The 18,463-nt window shown below is 41.6% G+C and overlaps 1 long non-coding RNA gene across 1 annotated transcript; it reads left to right on the top strand.

The window, feature by feature from the left end:
- The first annotated feature begins 5,795 nt into the window (after positions 1-5,795).
- LOC139434127 (uncharacterized) lies at positions 5,796-6,502 on the top strand. The gene is made up of 3 exons (XR_011643557.1): positions 5,796-5,917; positions 6,307-6,367; positions 6,484-6,502. It is a non-coding gene; the product is annotated as an uncharacterized lncRNA (long non-coding RNA).
- The last annotated feature ends 11,961 nt before the right edge of the window (positions 6,503-18,463 follow it).

Genomic DNA, 18,463 nt, shown 5'->3' with positions numbered 1-18,463 from the left:
GGCCTATCTTGGAGATCACGGGATGATTCTCCGGTAACTCTCATCTCCATAGGAGACTCGGGTTGGTCCTCGGCAGCTGTTGCTGTCCTGGAAGGAGGTCTCGGTGTAGGGTAGCCAGTGTACTTCTGGTTGGGCTCCCTGTCTGCAAAACTGTCGTCACTCCCAGCCAGCTCACCCGTCTCAGCCAGGGCCAACTTGTCCTTAAACTGCAAAGACAAAAATAGAAAACAAACATAAGTACATTTGAAAGTTATATTTGGAAACAAAAATGTGGGAAATTGAACATTTTCGACAAAGTTACGTTTTAATTTAATTTCAATGATATACTCACACTAGCTGGTATTTCCTTGATGTGTGGCTTTAGAAACCCAAAGACCCGGCGGATGAACTTGTCACGGTCACTGTCATTCTCACTGGCCTCCTCAGCAAGGATAGGGTCTTCCTCGTCACTGCTCGACAGACCATCACCAGACCTCTTCTGGGATTTCTTCTTGGGTTGGCCCTCCCGCAGCTTTGAGAATCGAGTCCTCTGTGTTTGATACCATTTCAGAATTGAATGATCTGCAATGACAGAAATCAAAACAAATAATTAGTCCATTCATTGAAATGTTTATTGGCAGCAATGTATGTCAAGTATCTGAAATAGATTTCAAATATTTGAAAGTAATTGAAATGTACATTTTTTTCTACTTACAATCCAACCTGTACTCCGCAGCCTTTCCCTCCCATAGGTGCCTCTTTAATGCCTTCTCTTTGTACTGTTTGTCCTTCATGTCATACAGTAGCTTCTTACTCTTCACCCAGCAAGCGATTGCCTCCTCCTGCGCCTCTGTGAAGCTGTATGATACACCAGGGGGTGGGTTCTCCTTCTGGGCCTTGCCTTTCCCTTTGTCGCCCTTGCCCACTTCAGGCTTGGACTTGCCTGCAGGGAGGGCGGGGGAGGCTGACTCATCTGAAAATATACCAAATGAAAAACAAATTAAGTACATGCAGGACAACAATGTATGAGAATATATAACAAAATCAATTACCCCTCTTGCCCCCCATCCAGGGTTCGAGTTATGTACGAGCCAATGGAAGCTGAGCTCACATAAGGAGGGGTCTGAGCTCCCACAGACGCAGTGAAACTATACGTCTGTGGGGGTCGCTAATACGTTACCAACAACCATTATTTTAATCACAAATAATGTATGTGTCAATGTAATCAGTATTTTTTACGTTAACGAGGTAAATAGGCTAAAAGAAAAAAATGCTTTCCAAAAGAACTACGCATCTCTTGAATGACAATATGCCTGCACTGCACCTCCAAGGTGCGCAATACATTATTACGCAATCTATGCCAATGATGTGTGTGTGTGTAGTTGAACCTTTTCATATTTAAGTTTGTAGCAAGTAGAGAGAGGGCTGCTGTTGCTGCGTGTGAGTGTGTGTGGGAGCGCACATGCGTACCCACACACACTCACACGCAGCAGCAGACTCCCCATAGAGCACAGTTTATAACTCGAAGCCTGCCCCCATCCATACCAAAAATAAGTTGGAAATATTTACCTTCATTCTCCGAGGATTCGGCATGTCTGTTACGACGAGGAGAAGGTGAATGCTGCCGAGACTCTTCGGACTGCTGAGGAGACCTGGAACCCTCTGGGGGCCGCTCTGGAGTTTTAGTTGGCCCGACTTTCTTGCATTTCCTCCCCTTTCTCTCTCTGGTTGCAGACTCAGTGCTGTGTTCTTGGACCTCGGTTTCCTCTGGTTTCCTCTTCTGAGTGTATTTAACAGCCAGCTTCTTCCGTCTGCCTCTCCCTGCCTTGGGTGGCATGTTAACGTAGAATTAAAGTAGAATTTACCTTGTGTTCTGCTCCCAATGATCTCCGATCAAGAATTTGATTTCCCACACGGCCGAAGCTTTTATACCATCGGGAGGTCACGTGTCGCCTTCGTGTGAGGTTCGGGTGCCATCGTGTGGCCTTCTGTAGGCATCGTACTTGCTTCGGCTGTTGCTTGGCCGATGACCAAGTTCGGGGCCATCTTCGTGCGAGATTCACAAATCCATATTCGTGTGTCCATCGGGAGTCAATTTCGGGACAGTGTGACAGGGCCTTAAAGAAACTCAGCAACAGGTCAATCATTGGGTTGTGGTGTGGCCCACTTACCTGGCCCGCTTTGTTTTGCTTTTTCACTAGGGGTAGTTCCGGCTCAGGGCTACTTTTTCACCTTTTTTCTGGCCCTCCAAAATCGAGGTTCTTACCGGGCCAACAACCGGGCTGAATATGTGACCCGCTCTATCGAAATCAGTCGGAAGTCGCAACAGCTCATTTAAAAATACCAGCAACTGTATTCGCCATGACAGTCTGTGGTTTGTACTTGTTTAACTGTTGTCTAGTTTCTGAACAGATATGAGGAGCTGTGAGTGCTAACAGCTAACAGCTGATGTTTTGGTTTTGTGGTTCGCATTGAAGATGACGTCACGGCAGTTTTATGCACACTGCGTTACTATAGTTACTACCCCAGTAACTAAACTGTAATGGAAACGCAGCAAGTGAGCCTGGCCTACCAAGGCTTAACCATACCGTACTAAGCGGTGCTAGGTCCTGCAGTGGAAAAGCGCCATAATAGTGCCCACTCTCTCGGTATCATCGATCCCATACAGCTGGTGCTGCTGGTTGGAGTCTTACTGATAAAGACACTGAACAGTGGGACTGCCGATGAAGCAGACTCAGGGAGTGTGGTTCACATTATCCAGAGTAATGTTGCTGCTCTTCCTCTTCTGTGTAAGTAGTTATCTCTGACATACGGAGCAGAATGTGAAAATGAGCGTGGCGTGAGTTGGTAATGGGATGAAGGGCATGTGTTTGTATGTTGGTTGAGTAGAGGCAGAAGAAAATACCACAAAAGATAAAATGTGATTGCAAAGATTAATGGAAAGTGTGAAGCTGATCATTCAGCGGCCCGACCAAGCAAGGAGGCAGAGGCAGAACGTCCAAATACAACCCGGTGTGGGCATTTATTACTCATTGTGGTACATGACACAGCCTCAATATTACTGTCTCACGTGAACACAGTCACCAGCAACAAGGTTCTCCCACACACACACTAACAGGAAAACAGAACCTAAATACACACAGGACTAATCAAACAAACAAGTAACAGGTGAGGAGGGGGAACACTTTTCAAGCTAAAACAGGAAACAGAGACAGACAAACTAAAACATAGACAGATCGTGACAAATAGATGCATACATTACATATATGCACATGCTTCCTGTGCAATGTTTTAGCGTGGAACAAATGAATATGCTTCGCCAATAATGAAGCTATATCCAAGTAACGGAGACCGAGATCTACGGCCCCAGAGATCACCTCCGTTACAGAGGGCTTTTTCATATTTTCCAGATATCTCAAAATCAGGCTATAAAAGGCATTTTCTGTTTCAAAACACAGGCCAACAACCGTTACCACCTCTGATTGGAAAAAGACCGTTAAAACACTTCTTCTTTAATCCAATGTAATTGAGAATGCTGTTTAATTGTATGGACACATCATTTTGGTGGGAAACGGAGGGTTACGTATTGTAACCCTAGTATATAAGCACAGGCAGAGCCCTCTACTGGACTCTATGGGTACTACCCTCAATCATGCTATGTGAGCATTCACCTACTGAGATATCTATAAACATAGCCGGCCCCTCAGGGCGGGCCTCCCTGAATGCGTGCGCTATCCCACCGTATAAAAGGCGGCCATGCCTCCCGACTGTCATCCTACACCCTCTTCAGCGAGCGGCATAGGACAGACAGGGCCCCAAGTAGAGGGCTCTGCCTGTGCTTATATAACTAGGGATATGTAACCCCCCATTATATCTTACACAGGCTCCGCCCTCTACTGGACTCTATGGGTACAGTGGGTGGAGCCCTGATGCATAAACGCCCTGTCGTCCAACAACATCGACCCATCACACTGCCCCTGACCGGCTTTTGGTTAACAGCCACTGCCTCTTCTCCTCCCGCTGTGACCGCGGAGAAGTAAGGGGAATTTCCACTTTATGGACAGAGCTAACATGGGATTTCTCCCGCAATTATACAGATATCCTCTCAATCTAATTGAGATGTCCACTTCGTATGCAAATTCTCCAGCCAGTGGCAGGAGAGTTCCCAAATGGACACCAACATGCAATATACACATTTTCCAGCAGGGGGAGCTCTAAGACCGTGTAATTTATTTGCTGCACTTGGGAAAAACTTAGGCAACGTGTTACAAAGATGAAACGTGCTTTAAACGGGTAAACAAGTGTGCCTGGCCCCCAAACGTTATGGGTGTGCTACAACGGGTATCAACTGTCACTATACCAAGTTTGTAATCCCTGCAACGTTTATAAATATTTGACATTGTCCAAATGTCTCAATTCTCACACCAATACATCATATGGTGGCCTATATATCACCGTTCAAGTATCAGCTTCCTCTGTCAATGCATTGTGGAAATATGAGCCTGTCCAATTGATGGACTTTATTTTGTATTGAACGGTACATGTATTATACATATCTTGTCCATCAATTGGACATGCTAACACAATCGTCCCAATGTTTAAAAAAACTTTTCCCGTCATTTTAATCACTATCTCTAACTGATAAAGTGAAATAATGCGGCCTGGTCGACTGGGTACACTCTGTAGCTATTTAATACACTTTTCCCGCCATTTTAAACATTATTTCTGCCTTGGAAATATAATGCGCCCTGGTCGTCTGGATACACTCTGTAGCTATTTTATACACTTTGCTAACATTTTAAACATTATTGTTGCCTTGTAAAGTGAAATAATGTGCCCTGGTAGTCTGGATACACTCTGTACCTATTTAAGACACTTTCCCAGACACTTGGAACACCTTTCCTGCCTTGTAAAGTGAGATGCTGCAGCCTGCTTCATGTCCAATTGATGGAATGTATTGTGTATTGAAATGTACGTGTATTGTACATATTTTGTCCAATCCAGGGACCTTTTCAATACAAAATAAAGTCCATCAATTGGACATGCTAACACAATCGTCCTGACGTTTAAGAACATTATTTCTGCCTTGTAAAGTGAAATATTGCGCCCTGGTCGTCTGGATACTCTGTAGTTATTTAATACACTTTGCCAACATTTTAAACATTATTTCGGCCTTGCAAAGGGAAATAATGCGCCCTGGTTCTCTGGGTACACTCTCCTCCTATTTAAAACCGTTTCCCCCACATTTGAAACACATTATCCAGGATTGAAACACTGTTCCTGCCTTGTAAAGTGCTCTGACACCCTGGTAGTATCAGACTATTTAAACAACTTTTACCCAGGATTCAAACACTTTCCCCCGCCTTTTAAACACTTTTCCTGCCTTAAAAAGGCAGGTGCTGCATCCTGCTCTCTGGGTACACTCTGTCTCTATTTACAACACTTTTCCCGACATTTCAAAATCTTTTCCCCGCCTTTTAAACACTTTTCCTGCCTTAATAAGTCAGGTGATGCATCCTGTTCTCTCAAATCCCAAAACTTTAGGGCAAAGCTCGCCTGACCCCCATTGTTTCCCCATGTGTCCCCATACATGTGTATGTCTACAGAATGTCCAGTTGTGATAGACACGGTTTGCCACTGCAAAATGTACCCATCATTTTCCTCATGCTAGTATAGCCACATAAAAGTAACACAATAAAAGAGGACACCCCCCGTTAAAAATCCCCCCCCCCCACATTCAGGATGCTTCCTACGCCCATGGTAGTACCCAGAGCTATTTAATAGAAGAGTTAAGACATCTCCGTTCACTCCAATGGACCACTTTTTTACAGCAATGGCGGATCGTGGAGCCTCTCAATCGTTCCCCGGAAGTTAGCGCCAAGGCTGGCAGAGCTGTGGAGTTGCAGCATAATAGACCGTTCGTGACGGACTTTTAAAGGTAAGAAGAAGTTTAAAGATTTATATTGCGGATATTATCAGTACATCTGATTCAAATGAACATGTGTATTAAAGGATGTCAGTGGATTATCCCTAAATTAGTAGATTTAGGGAACGTTTACAGATAACAGATTAAGCTAGCATACCGAAGCAAGTTAGCAACACACGTTGAACAGCCTTTTAATTGTAAATTCCGTTCTCTTAATGTCATTTCGTCCAACATGTTGAATTAGAGAAGAGGGGCTTCTAAACGGGATTGTATGCGGGGGGGTGGAGGGAGTTAAATATTAGATAAATATAACTGGTGCGTGTAAGAGTGAGTGTTTTTAGCAGAGCCATATTGTGTCCTTGTGATTATGTTGATTATTACCTGTCTGTATAATGTTGCAGCTCAGCTGATTCTGGATTGGTGGCAAAGGGAGAGGGACTTAAGTGAGAGTGAAAACACAAGGTAAGTTTAATACTGTTTTATATAAGTAAACACCTTATCTCCCCAAGGCATTTCCCATCCAATAGGTGTGCTGTGTGTGTATAACCCTTTCTCCTGTCTGTTACTCCCTCTTTCAGCACAAGAACCAGAGGGGGATTCAATGGAGCCTGAATGCCTGCACTGAGACCCTCACCCTGCACCATGAGTCTCAACTCTCAGTGTTTTTCAAGCCTTTCCCTGTTTTTTTGTATTAAACAAAACATTAAGTTTTCCCAATGGTGTGGTTTTCGTTTTGTGAAAAAGTGCAAATGCAGTGTTTGTATATAATTACATCACATATTTTGTTGCTGTTGGTCGTGAAATTGCTCCTGCTGACTTGAGCCAGACATTTTTTCCTCCGCTCTGTGTCAGTGGGGAAACCGTAAATTCGTACTCCTTTTTCTGAGCGATTTGAGCATCCCCAGGCAGCACAGCAAACCATGGTGGCTACTAGGAGGCAGCACAGCAAACCAGGACAACACGGAGGAAAAGGCACCGACAAACTGCATGATATGCTATTCAATGTTTATTGAATTCCATGTATTTGCAATGGATGTTCCTAAAACAACACATTTAACATCATCATTATCATCATATGCTGCTAGTCCTGCTGCTGCTGCTAGTCCTTTGATAGTCACCTGTCGGTCTCCTGTCCTTTCTGAAAGCCATAAAGATGACATTAGTCATTTAGATAACTTGTGTCCTCAATTACCAGGGGATTACTGAAACTACCATGAATTTAAGAAAATGGTAGAAATGAATCCAATCTGAATTTTAAAGCATTACTTTAGATCCCCTCCCATTAGAAAGTGATCCTCCTGACTACCATACAAGTTTAAGAAGATAATATTGGTTTGAAAGAATTCAAAGCTATAAATAAACAGCAACAGGCTCTTTAACAAGGCACTGTTAGTAACATGTAAACTAGTTGTTCACACTAATCCTAATATTATCACTTAATATTAGCAAATTCGATTATATTTTTTAAAACATATTGATGTAAATACATACACATATCGATTTGTTGTATAAATATTGCAAATCAAAACCTTTATTCACTAATAATTAACAAAAATCGTAGTTCTATCTCCTGTTATCAATGCATGCACATTGCCCGCCATGAACTTCCGGGGAACGATCCTCGTCTACATGAACCACGTGACGATAACCGTTTTTGGACTTCCGGTGTCGTAACTCTTCTATTATATGGCTCTGGTAGTACCCATAGAGTCCAGTAGAGGGTGGAGCCTCTGTAAGATATAACAGGGTTTAACCATGCTGACCCATGTGTTTTGCACAAAACTAATTAACCACCTTGAATTGTTAGTTGGAACCCCCTTCCAGTCAAACTTAGTCACAGATTTTCATAAAACATTGTTTTTAATATCTATATATTTTAATATTCCAGAAAAATAATAATATTAATGCAGGTTTCTGAAAAAGAGATCTATGATCTCAAGGGACAATCTGGAGAAATAAAGGTTTGAAATGAAATGAAATGAATGTTAGAAGTGGCCTCATGACCTGTCCTACCTTCATCGAACACAAGACAAATCTTGCTCTTACAGTACATTCACTAAGTACATTTATGCGGTCGAAAGGATAAAACCCTTTCCATTTGTAAGCAAAGCAACATGCAATGCTAAGTTTCCACACAGTATATCTCATTATCCAGAAGAAAGATTACTATAAAATGACAAAAAGACAAAGATGATCACTCATCCAATAAAATCAGTTAGCCAGTAGGGTGTTTTCCTTTGTTCCAACACTGCATTTGTAATGGTTATATTTACAGTGGAAGCTGTAGGGGGCTGGTGTGGCTTTATACTTTTAGTCACATGGGAACTATTAATCAAAATACCTACTTTAATCTGCTTTTACATGTGTTATACATGTCCAGTGTCATGTATTATCATTAATCATGTTGTACTATTCCTAATAATGAACATCATCTGATTTTCTGATAATTAAATCTGATGAAATGATCTGTATTTAAAGGTTAGAAGAGGTCATGAAGGATTCATTATGGCAGAAATAATTCAAAAGCACTATGAAGCATAAACATATCCTTGTCCAACCTGTATCTAACACATAAGACACAGTTAAATACGGCATCTGTCCTTCTATCTCCCTGTCACGCAAACACACACCAGTAAAACACACTTCCTGTCCACTAACTGATGCATACTTTGAGGGCTGCCGCTCTCCGTCTGATGTCTGATGCTCAGTGACTGATCAATCCCAGCGTGTCAGAAGCTCCGCAGATATGTCTGATTAGCACAGACGCGCACACACCCTTCCAACCCCTGTGATTGACATTTCACTGAGGCTAATGAGGAGACATTTTAATGGCGAGGGCTAATAAACTCATCGACAGGGGTAGCAGGATGAGTTATTTAACTCCTCTGATCCTACCGTGTGGGCCGACGGCACAGCAGGATCAGGATGGTGATCATTTTGGATAGTTCACTTTGAAGCCTAAATGCAACAAAAAAAAACATGCTTTTAAGGCCTTCATTTATCCAAATTGTGATCAAATGCTATCTGCAGATTAAAAGGTAGAATGGTAGTTCAGGTTCAGGTTATTTATTTGTACCCGTAGGTAGATTATGTTTGCAGAGAAAAAGACAAGGGTTCCATCCTGACACTAAAAACAAACACAAACAACAGACACATCTCTCCAGTCCAACACAGGTCATCATATGTATACAGTACAAGGAAGTGGTCATCAAATTAACTAACTAGTTTTACTAACTAGCTTTATAACTAACTGGTTTAAATATAATTTAAAAACTGCATTTACCTTGCACATTAATGTACTGTAAATGGCATCATATGATAACATTTTGATAGTTGTGGGTTTGCCTTTTATTGTGCCTTTACTTTGATTCACTATAGTTATATTGTGTATTTGATAGATACTCTATATATGTGAATATATTTCAGGGTTAATATGAATAACCCGATTTGGGACCAATAAAGTATATTCAATCTAATCTAAACTAATCTCTTTTAATAAACAGTTATCCAACCTATATTAAAATCTACATGTTTTACTCCATTTATTTCTCCTACAATTTGGAAAATACCTTTTTAGAATAAGATGGGCTACCCTGGAATACCTTCCATTTAGATATGAGAGGTACTATTCATGTTAAGGTGTCAATTACAAGTTACGTACAATTAATTCATATTTAGGATATCAGAATCTGACACAATCATATGATGTTGATTCAATTGCACATTTAACTAAATCTGTCAAAATAAAGACATAGTATATTTAAGTTTCCACTGTAATGATGATATTTGATGATGTGAGCTTTGTAATAATATGTATTAATAAATAATAGCTAAGGATGTATATGTAGCAGTAGCTGTGCATTTAGGAAGTTACCCTTAAGCTGCCTTCACAGGATACTCGGTAAAACAGCTCTGCGCTGACGTTGTATTTCTATAGAGAGCTATGCCGCTACCCTCAGCGTCGCACACCGCTCAAAATTGTTGCATAATAATTTCAACTTTGACCTCGTTACCACTGACATTTAGACGTGCAACCAATCTGATGACATCTGTATTAAGCGGCGCAAGCTAGCAGGTGATGTTACCATAGAAACGAAACATGCCAACGTTGCTGTGAGTAAATCACTTATAATGTGAATGCAGCCTACTCTTATTCCCGGAAAGAGTGAGAGGGGGTTGAAGAGGTGCGATATTTGAGATTTGTTTTATGTTTCATGTGGAACCTATATGCTGCAGGTCTCCCTTGAAAAATAGATCTATGATCTCAATGGGACCAATCCCGTTAAATAAAGGTTTGAAATGAAATGATATGAGGAATAAGAGATCGGTATGACATATGAATAACAACCCCCCCATTTGTTCCCTCCTCTTACTCGGTTCATCCATGAATCTATTTTCACATCCAGTCCACTCACACTTGAATCATACACAATGTAGATAATGTTTAGCTTTAATTTCAACGACAATGGGGCTGTTTTCATCATACAGTGTGTGAATACTGTTAGTGTATTCAAGAACCCTGAAGGCAGGAGAGACTGAAAAGAGTCAAGGGAAGCTTATAAAAGTTAACAGCATTTAATTACACAAAAGATGCGGTGGTGTAGAAAATGAAATGTGCGAGTGGAGGCGCTCTCCTCATCCGACCGGTCAGTCCAGGTCAGCAGGTAGAAGAGGTCAATCCTTGGCTTGCTCTTCCTGTTGTCATCTGAGGTCTTCTCCTATTGGCCGGCGTCGTCGGGGGCGGGTCCAATGCAATTCCTGCCTTTTTCTATTGTTAAATTACATCATTCTGGTGTCTGTGGTTATTTAAACATTCCCTAATAAACGTTATTCAGCGGCAATAAATGAGTGCTAAACCCAGTGTGCTCAGTGTACAACATCACATGTCATTTCACCGTTGATTCATGGTTTGAAAATGCAGCATTTTGCCACATGCTAATGCTAACCGGAAGTGAAGCATTTTCAGAATAAAAGTATTAAGTTAATAGTTAGTGAACTTCAGGTTTTTCAGAATAAAACTGATTTAAATTAAATAGTGTATTTAATTCAAATTACGCCATATCAACATTGATTTTAATTTCTAACAATACTTTACTTACAAATTGATGTGATTCTCTGCTACTTGCCATACAGATACTGTAAAAACTACTTTAAAAAAACATCCTTGGCTTTTGCGGCATGATTTGCATCCTATCACACTTCAAGTGTGACTGAAGTGTGTATAGTATGTGTTAAATGTATGCACTGAGAACACCTCGCATCATTAGAACAATGAGAGCTTACATGGTGATATCATGTTTTTTTACAAGACAGCTATGGAAAGAGATAAAAAATAACTCACGGTAAGGGGGCATATTAAAGAGGACGGAGAGAATCAGAAAAAAGAGAGAAATAAAGGACAGATCAAAGCAGTTGTTCTCACTCTTTGGCACACTTGATTTGGAGCAGCGGGAGGTTGTGAGATGCGAGGGGCTTCATCCCCTGTCGTAGCTCTCTGACGTTCAGGGAGTTTCACTGTCCCCCTTGGGCTGTATGCATGCCAGCCGGGCAGTCTGCACAACCAGAAACTGTTCTCATCCTACAGTTCTCTCACATATGTCTCTTTTTTTCTCTGACATCTCTAATAGTTTATCCCCGTTTCTTACTCTCCTCGTGAACTTTCATATCTAAGAATCAATGTTTTTCTTATTTTTCTTTTTCTTATCAGGAGAACTTTCTGTCCTCCAAGGACGAGCACACTTGCACAACTTTATTTGCAGTGTGCAGCACTGCGGAGGTGGTAGCATTATAAAATGTTCAGGTGTGTGCGGGGAGGGTATGATTAAAGCTACGATGAGCTTCTCTGTTCTTTATTTGTACTCTCCCTAGCCTTTTATTCCCCCTCTTTTTCTTCACACTATAGAGCGAGTCGTGAAACAGAAGGGTGTTTTTTTCTCTTTCTTGTGTTCTTCAAAAAGGAGCAATTGGGGGCAGCCAACAAAAGCGGTCTCTAATAAGCTGCCTACATATCACAGCGGGGTGAGTCCCGTGTTGTGTTGGCAGAATGATTAAAAGTTACCTGTGCCAAATGATTACCGCAGCGGTGCCCCGGGTTCAGCCGAGCTGAATGCGACGCGGCATTCTACTTAGCCGGCCCTGTTTAATTAAAACACAGTCAAATGAGATTTTGCCACAATAAGGGACGATAATAGGTCAGCTAACTGATAGGCAACGCTTTAGCTGTTCTCATTAACCACTCCCTTGATAGCATTCATGTAATGGAGTAGTCCATCACTGCATCTCATTTGGGAGGGAAGGAGTCGAGGAGGGGGAAGGGATGGTAGAAGTTGGAAATAATAAAATTAAGAAAAAAAAACACTTGGAGAGTTATTATCCCTGCAGGCAGACGTCATGGGATGCAGCTAAGTAATTTTGAGCCAAATACATCACCAAAGCTTTAATTGCTATCATACATTTAGTTGGACTCCCAATCTGCTGACACTGATTGGCCCCAGAGTCATTGTCTGTCCACTTGACACTTAGCATAACCCAATCTGAGCCACAGGAGAAATACTCAATGTCATTGGGAGTAGAAATGCATCAGTCGGACTACCATCACCCAACACCAATCCTCTGGGGTTAAGGCCATATCAGACGGTTCACTCATAATTTCCATTCAATTTGAGTCAATGTAGGGAATGGCAAACATAGTAAAGTGGAAATTAAGGATAAGGCTGTCATGCAGGAAACTTGATTGATCTGCAATTGAAGTTGGCCTGTAGAGGTTTCTTTTCTCAATGTATCAATCATTTAGTGTTTCCCTACTAAATGGATGCCAGGCCCAACAAAGGAGTTGTGTAATGACTACTTATAAAGCTGATTGATCTAAATATTGGTATTTAGTATATTGGTATTTAGATCATGTTGATTCTAAATGGAACAAAATAAAGTTTGAAGTTCAGGCAGCTTTATTATCAATATGAATATACAGGATTGCAAGCAGTCTTTGCCTCCTCCACTAGTTAATTCCATACATAACTGAACCAACATAATATGGCAAATCCCCCCCCAAAAAAGTTCCTTTATTTTATTTAAGTTTATATTTAAAATTCTGCCTCCAGCCATGCCGATTATGCTGAATATAAATGCTTAACTAAGTCCCTAAAAGCCATGCATGCCACTCAGAGGTAAGGTTGCATGTATTAAAATGCTTTGCTAAGTTTACATTAATGTTTGTCAAGGGAGATCAATGTAACTTTTTGCATCTCAGAGCACTTCCATGGTTTTAAAGCTGCTTCATGATAAAGAATAGTTAGCACTTTCGATGACTCATGTTCAACACTATTTATATAAACCCAAATCATCCAGTCCTTGGCACAGCTAACCGAACAAAACACTCCAAACTATAAATGCCGACCCTTGAGACAGCACTTGGCGTTGGCCTTGGAACGTCTCTTATTCACGGAACCACTTGTTGGGTACACATGGAGGGTCACTTAGGATTCCGACCTTGGTCTAATGCTTTGAACAGGGACACATGGATGACAAGGGGGCTTTGCAGATTTGTAATTGGCAAAACAAAGAAAACTGAAATGCATTGGCGTTGCAAGTATAAGCGGGGTGAGGGGCAGAGGTGACTTTGGACTTGAATCTTTGGGAGAAAAAGTCAAACTTAAGCTGTACAATATTAACATTAGTGTTTACGGTCCATATAGAGCAGCGGTTTTCACTGTGTGAGGCGCGCCTCCCTTAGGGGGCACCAGAGAGCTTCATGGGAGGCGCAGCGTGAAAAGAAGAAAAACGAGAAACAGTGAAATCTATGGTTAATTTCAGCTAACTTTATGCGAGCAGCAACATGCAGTGTGCGAAAAAGCACACTTCCGATTGTCCGGGACGTGTTCTATTTCGTATATGGCTTCGCCCTCTAAGTCTATCGCTATTGGGTAATCCCCCTGCGCCCCCGCGCAGCACTGAAACACTTGTAGTCCACGCCCACCCGCAAGGTGGGCCCCACCCTCGGGCTTCCTTCCGGACAATCTGCTCCCTCTTTTCTTCAGCAAACCAGCACAGTTACTGAAGCACAGCTTACGTCCAGGCTTACGAGCCCGCGGACGGGGCCTCGTGTCCCTGGGGCCGAGTGCCGGGCAAGAGTCCGAAGAAAAGAAACTCCTGACCCGCCTCCCTCCACCGTTCGGTTCTCCCCTCCCGGAGTCGGAGCAGGGTGCCAGCTTGGCGGCCGAACATGCTTTCCCCCTCTCCGTCACCACAGCGCGGCGTAGAATAACATCACGCTGCTCTCCAACTCGGTGGTGACCAGTGTTGGGACTAACGCGTTACAAAGTAACGTTATTTTGGCAGTAACTAGTACTCTAACGCATTACTTTTTAAATTCAGTAACTCAGTTACCGTTACTACATGGTGCGTTACTCCGTTACTGTGTTAGTTTTTTTATATAGTCAACAGCCAGGTGAACAGAGATGAGAACTGTACTTAAGTACAGTACTTGAGTAAATGTACTTAAATACTTCCTGTGTCAAATGCGGAGACGGGCTGTGGGCGTGTTTGTGTTGTTTACTAACAAGACTATCATGGCGGCGGCGGAGCTCAAGTCTAGTTTCTCCACCTGGAGATATACTCACTATTTCACTTTTGTCGAGCACAAAGAAATGAACGTTTTAGTTAAATGTAAGTTGTGTCCTGGCGGGTCAAAGAGCCTATCTAGTGCCCAAACCAGTCATTAAAATCTCTTAAAACATCTGCAAAAACAACATGCTGGGACGAAGCTAGTAGCTAAGACCGCATAGACTCAGCCGATGCCACTCCACCTCCACCTGCACCTAAGCAACAGCGGCTGGATTTTAACCAAGGGACTGCTAGCCAGGGAAAAGTGGATAAAGCCATTGCACGGTATGTTGTAGAACACATGCAGGCTATTGCTACAGTGGAGTCACCCGCTTTCAGGGAGCTAGTTAGCATGATAGCATGTCCGGGCGGCACACGGCATATGGGACGGAAAACTTTTTCCAACTACCTGGAGAAAGAATATACAAAAATGTAAAGCCAGCTAATATCGATGCTATCCAGATTGCATGTCAAGTTGATCAATAGATTGTATTATTTTCCAATGCAATAACAGTACTGAAATGAAGGCTATAAGGGCATTAATATAATGGGAGCCCTTTTTTTAAGTAACTAAAACGTTACTTTTCACAGTAACGCATTACCTTTTGGTGTAAGTAATCAGTAAAGTAACTGAGTTACTTTTGAATTTAAGTAACTAGTAATGGTAACTAGTTACTGGTTTTCAGTAACTAGCACAACACTGGTGGTGACACTGGTTGAGCGGTCCACCACCGAGGCAGAGGAAATCAGCAAGGCGGCCGGCACGGCGCTCATTCTGTGCGTGTCCGTCGCTGTCTCCCAGGCGAGGATTTCCGCGTGGGTGACACAGATCCAGCACCACCTCTGGCTGAAGCAGGCGTCTGTTACGGAGACGGCCAGAAAAGTGCTACTGGACGGTCCTATCAGCCCGGACGGGCTGTTCGGACCCCAGTTCCACGCCATGGTGGAGTCCATGAAGACGGCCGCGGAGTAAGGCTACCCCGCTCCTGGTCTGCTCCGCGAGAGCCTCCGAGGAAGCAGAGCCAGTAATTACAACACACTCTCACTTCCTAAGCGTCCAATAGCGACGTTTGGTCAGTGTCCGTGGCGTCCAATTGTGACGCTCCTAGGCTCCTTCAGCGTCATAAAGGGACGCAAATAGCTTTCAACTGATTGCAATGTATTCCCATCTGCGTCGGGATTTGACGCTCATGGAAGCACGGCATTCGTTTATGTCGGCTGCCCTTAAAGGCAATGTGAGCATCCATTCCCATTGGATAACGGAGAATTTTACACCCGGAAGTAAGTACTCCTCTTACTGTCGATTGATTTTACAGTGATATCTGCACTACTCATCGACTAAAAAACACCAGATTATCCTTGTTAATTACACAACATTGATTGGTTTAAATTGTGTGCAATGCTTTTGTATTTTTCCCCTTCGATTCGGAGAAACAAATATGTTTTCTGAGTAAAGGATGGCAGAAGACACTACACTACCCAGAATCCCCAGCTATCATTTGGCCTACACCATGTGCTCTGTTTGACAAACCCCGTTTTTTTCACCATTCATTCTGATGGCTGGCGTCTATGTCACGTGATCTTCAAATTTCTCCCTGCAGAAAAAGAAAACATGGCCGAAATTCGTTTTATTCTCGGTAGAAAATGCCTATTTTAAAGTTAGTTTGGCCATTAAAATGCGTTTTGATGTCATTTGATGCGAGAAATATGAGTTGTTATTTCAGATTATGTGTGCAGTGGATGTACATGATCTTTAGTTTGCTAGTTATTACGAAGATTACTTCAGGAAATCGCGACGTTTTCATTGTTACCAAGGTGGTTGCTAGGGACGCTGCTATCGATATTATTTCTGTTATGTTGTGTAACTGTTTAATGGTGTTATCTTTATTGCTACCCCCTTCCCCGTCAATGTATAGTGTTGGTCCACAGCCTAAACATATTAGTTTAACAAAATCCGCATCTAAAGATAGCCTACGTTATTTCCCCCCTGTGCAATTCCAGTCTCACATCTCAGAGCACATCGTCATTAACAAATACCGGAAACAGACCAAAATAATAATAATACCTTATTCCGAGTGTGCTTGCTTTTCTCTTTGAAAGTCATCACATAACGGCATTGTAATACACGGTTCGGCTGCATTACATATTACATATCTGCCGTAGTTCTGTATTTATAGAGCCCTGATGAGAAGACAAACATGAGGAACTGAAAACGTGACGTGGATCATAAATATATCAGCCATTAAACAACATCTTACATTTATTTTCACACAATACGTCTCCTTGCAGTATCAACACTAATTCGGCTCACTTTTATATTTGATCCAATTGGTAGATAGGCTGTATTTACACCATAAAGGTGCACAGCTGATATAAAGGGACACCTGGTGGTTAAAGCATGTTATTGAATTTCAATATTTTTATTATTAGATATTAATACGATCCCTATAAAGTATATTCATTACTCGTTATTCTCTACTAATTGTTAATTAAAGACTGTATGTAATGACTATTTTGCACATCCCGTTCAAGATTTCAAGATTTTCTAAGGTTTGTTGACATATCATATAGGCCTACACAACTGTGGTGTAGTTCTGCACTGAATGAAAAACTTGGGTTGCAGGTTCCTCAATAGTGCATTACAAGACATCTATCAATATTTGTGCATACCACCAGCAATGTTAACTATGTTGAAGCACTTATTTTAACTGATATTATACATAATGTATTATACTCTTATAAGATGTATGTAGATATTTCATCTCCGGCCTTGTCAGGTATTGAACAATAAATAAATAAAGAACACAGAATTGTTGAATATAAAACACAGAATTTATGTGATTATACTAAATGATTTTCAAATAAACACAACTGCATATTTAACTGTTACACATGCTGATGTAACGCAAATGTTCCAACTTGGGATCAATAAAGTATATCTTATCTTAAGCTGATCGATGGCTACTGCCATATTTGCAAAATGTGCCTCTGAACCTTGACAAGTGCATGTTTCAGGCTTATCAATTAATGTAATGTAATGTTATCACAGGGGTCACACACATAAGACCAGCTGTTAAATAAAGCTCTTCTGACCTTAGCTGGCATGTGGGTATATATATATTAATACTGCCCATAATGGGCACAAGCAATTTTCACCCATTTATTAATTATATGTTTTAAATGTGAGTGTTTCCTGTCCCCTAAACCTCCAGGGATGTACACAGTTTAATACTGGCAACTTCTTATTATGGGAAATATGAAAACGTCTTTTAAAACTACAACTCCCAGTAGAGACGTGCCATAAAGAACATGTTGCGAAACAGATTTCAGGAGAATATTGAAGATGTGATTGGTTGTTCCACTCTCCGTTTCTCACGAGACCAGCGCGCTGCTGTTTACATTAGTGTGGACTGGACCGACTGAAACTGACGACAAGGTTAATTATTGTGGAAGGATGGACCCACATCCTGCAACAAAAAGGCAGCGAAATGTGCTAAAATCACTGATTTATTCAGAACCCCGGTATAGTATAGAATGACGAAGCAGAAAGAAAGTGAGCGAACATTATGGAAAGGCAAGGCAATTGTATTTATATAGGCTAGCACTTTTCAGCACGTGGCGATTAAAAGTGCTCTACAGATTAAAAGCAAAATACATATAAGAACAAATACATTGTTAAAAAGGCATTTAAAAACAGGCATAATAAACAAAGGTAATGAAATTAAATAAATAAATAAACACAGCAGGTACAGAATACATGACTAAAAAGGCAGACAGCAGTGTGAGTATGGGCAGCTCAATTAAAAGCAGAGGCAAATAGGTACGTTTTTAGTTTTAAAAATAGGAAGTGTTTCAGCGGACGTGCATTTGTTCCAAATTGTTGGGGCATAACTAAATAAATAACTAAAAGCTACTTTTCCATGTTTAGTGGTTATTCTCGGAACAGAGAGCAGACCC

Source organism: Pseudochaenichthys georgianus, chromosome 7, assembly GCF_902827115.2.
Source record: "Pseudochaenichthys georgianus chromosome 7, fPseGeo1.2, whole genome shotgun sequence".
NCBI lineage: Eukaryota > Metazoa > Chordata > Actinopteri > Perciformes > Channichthyidae > Pseudochaenichthys > Pseudochaenichthys georgianus.
Note: the sequence above shows the minus strand (reverse complement) of the source record. Positions and strands in the feature narration are given on the sequence as shown.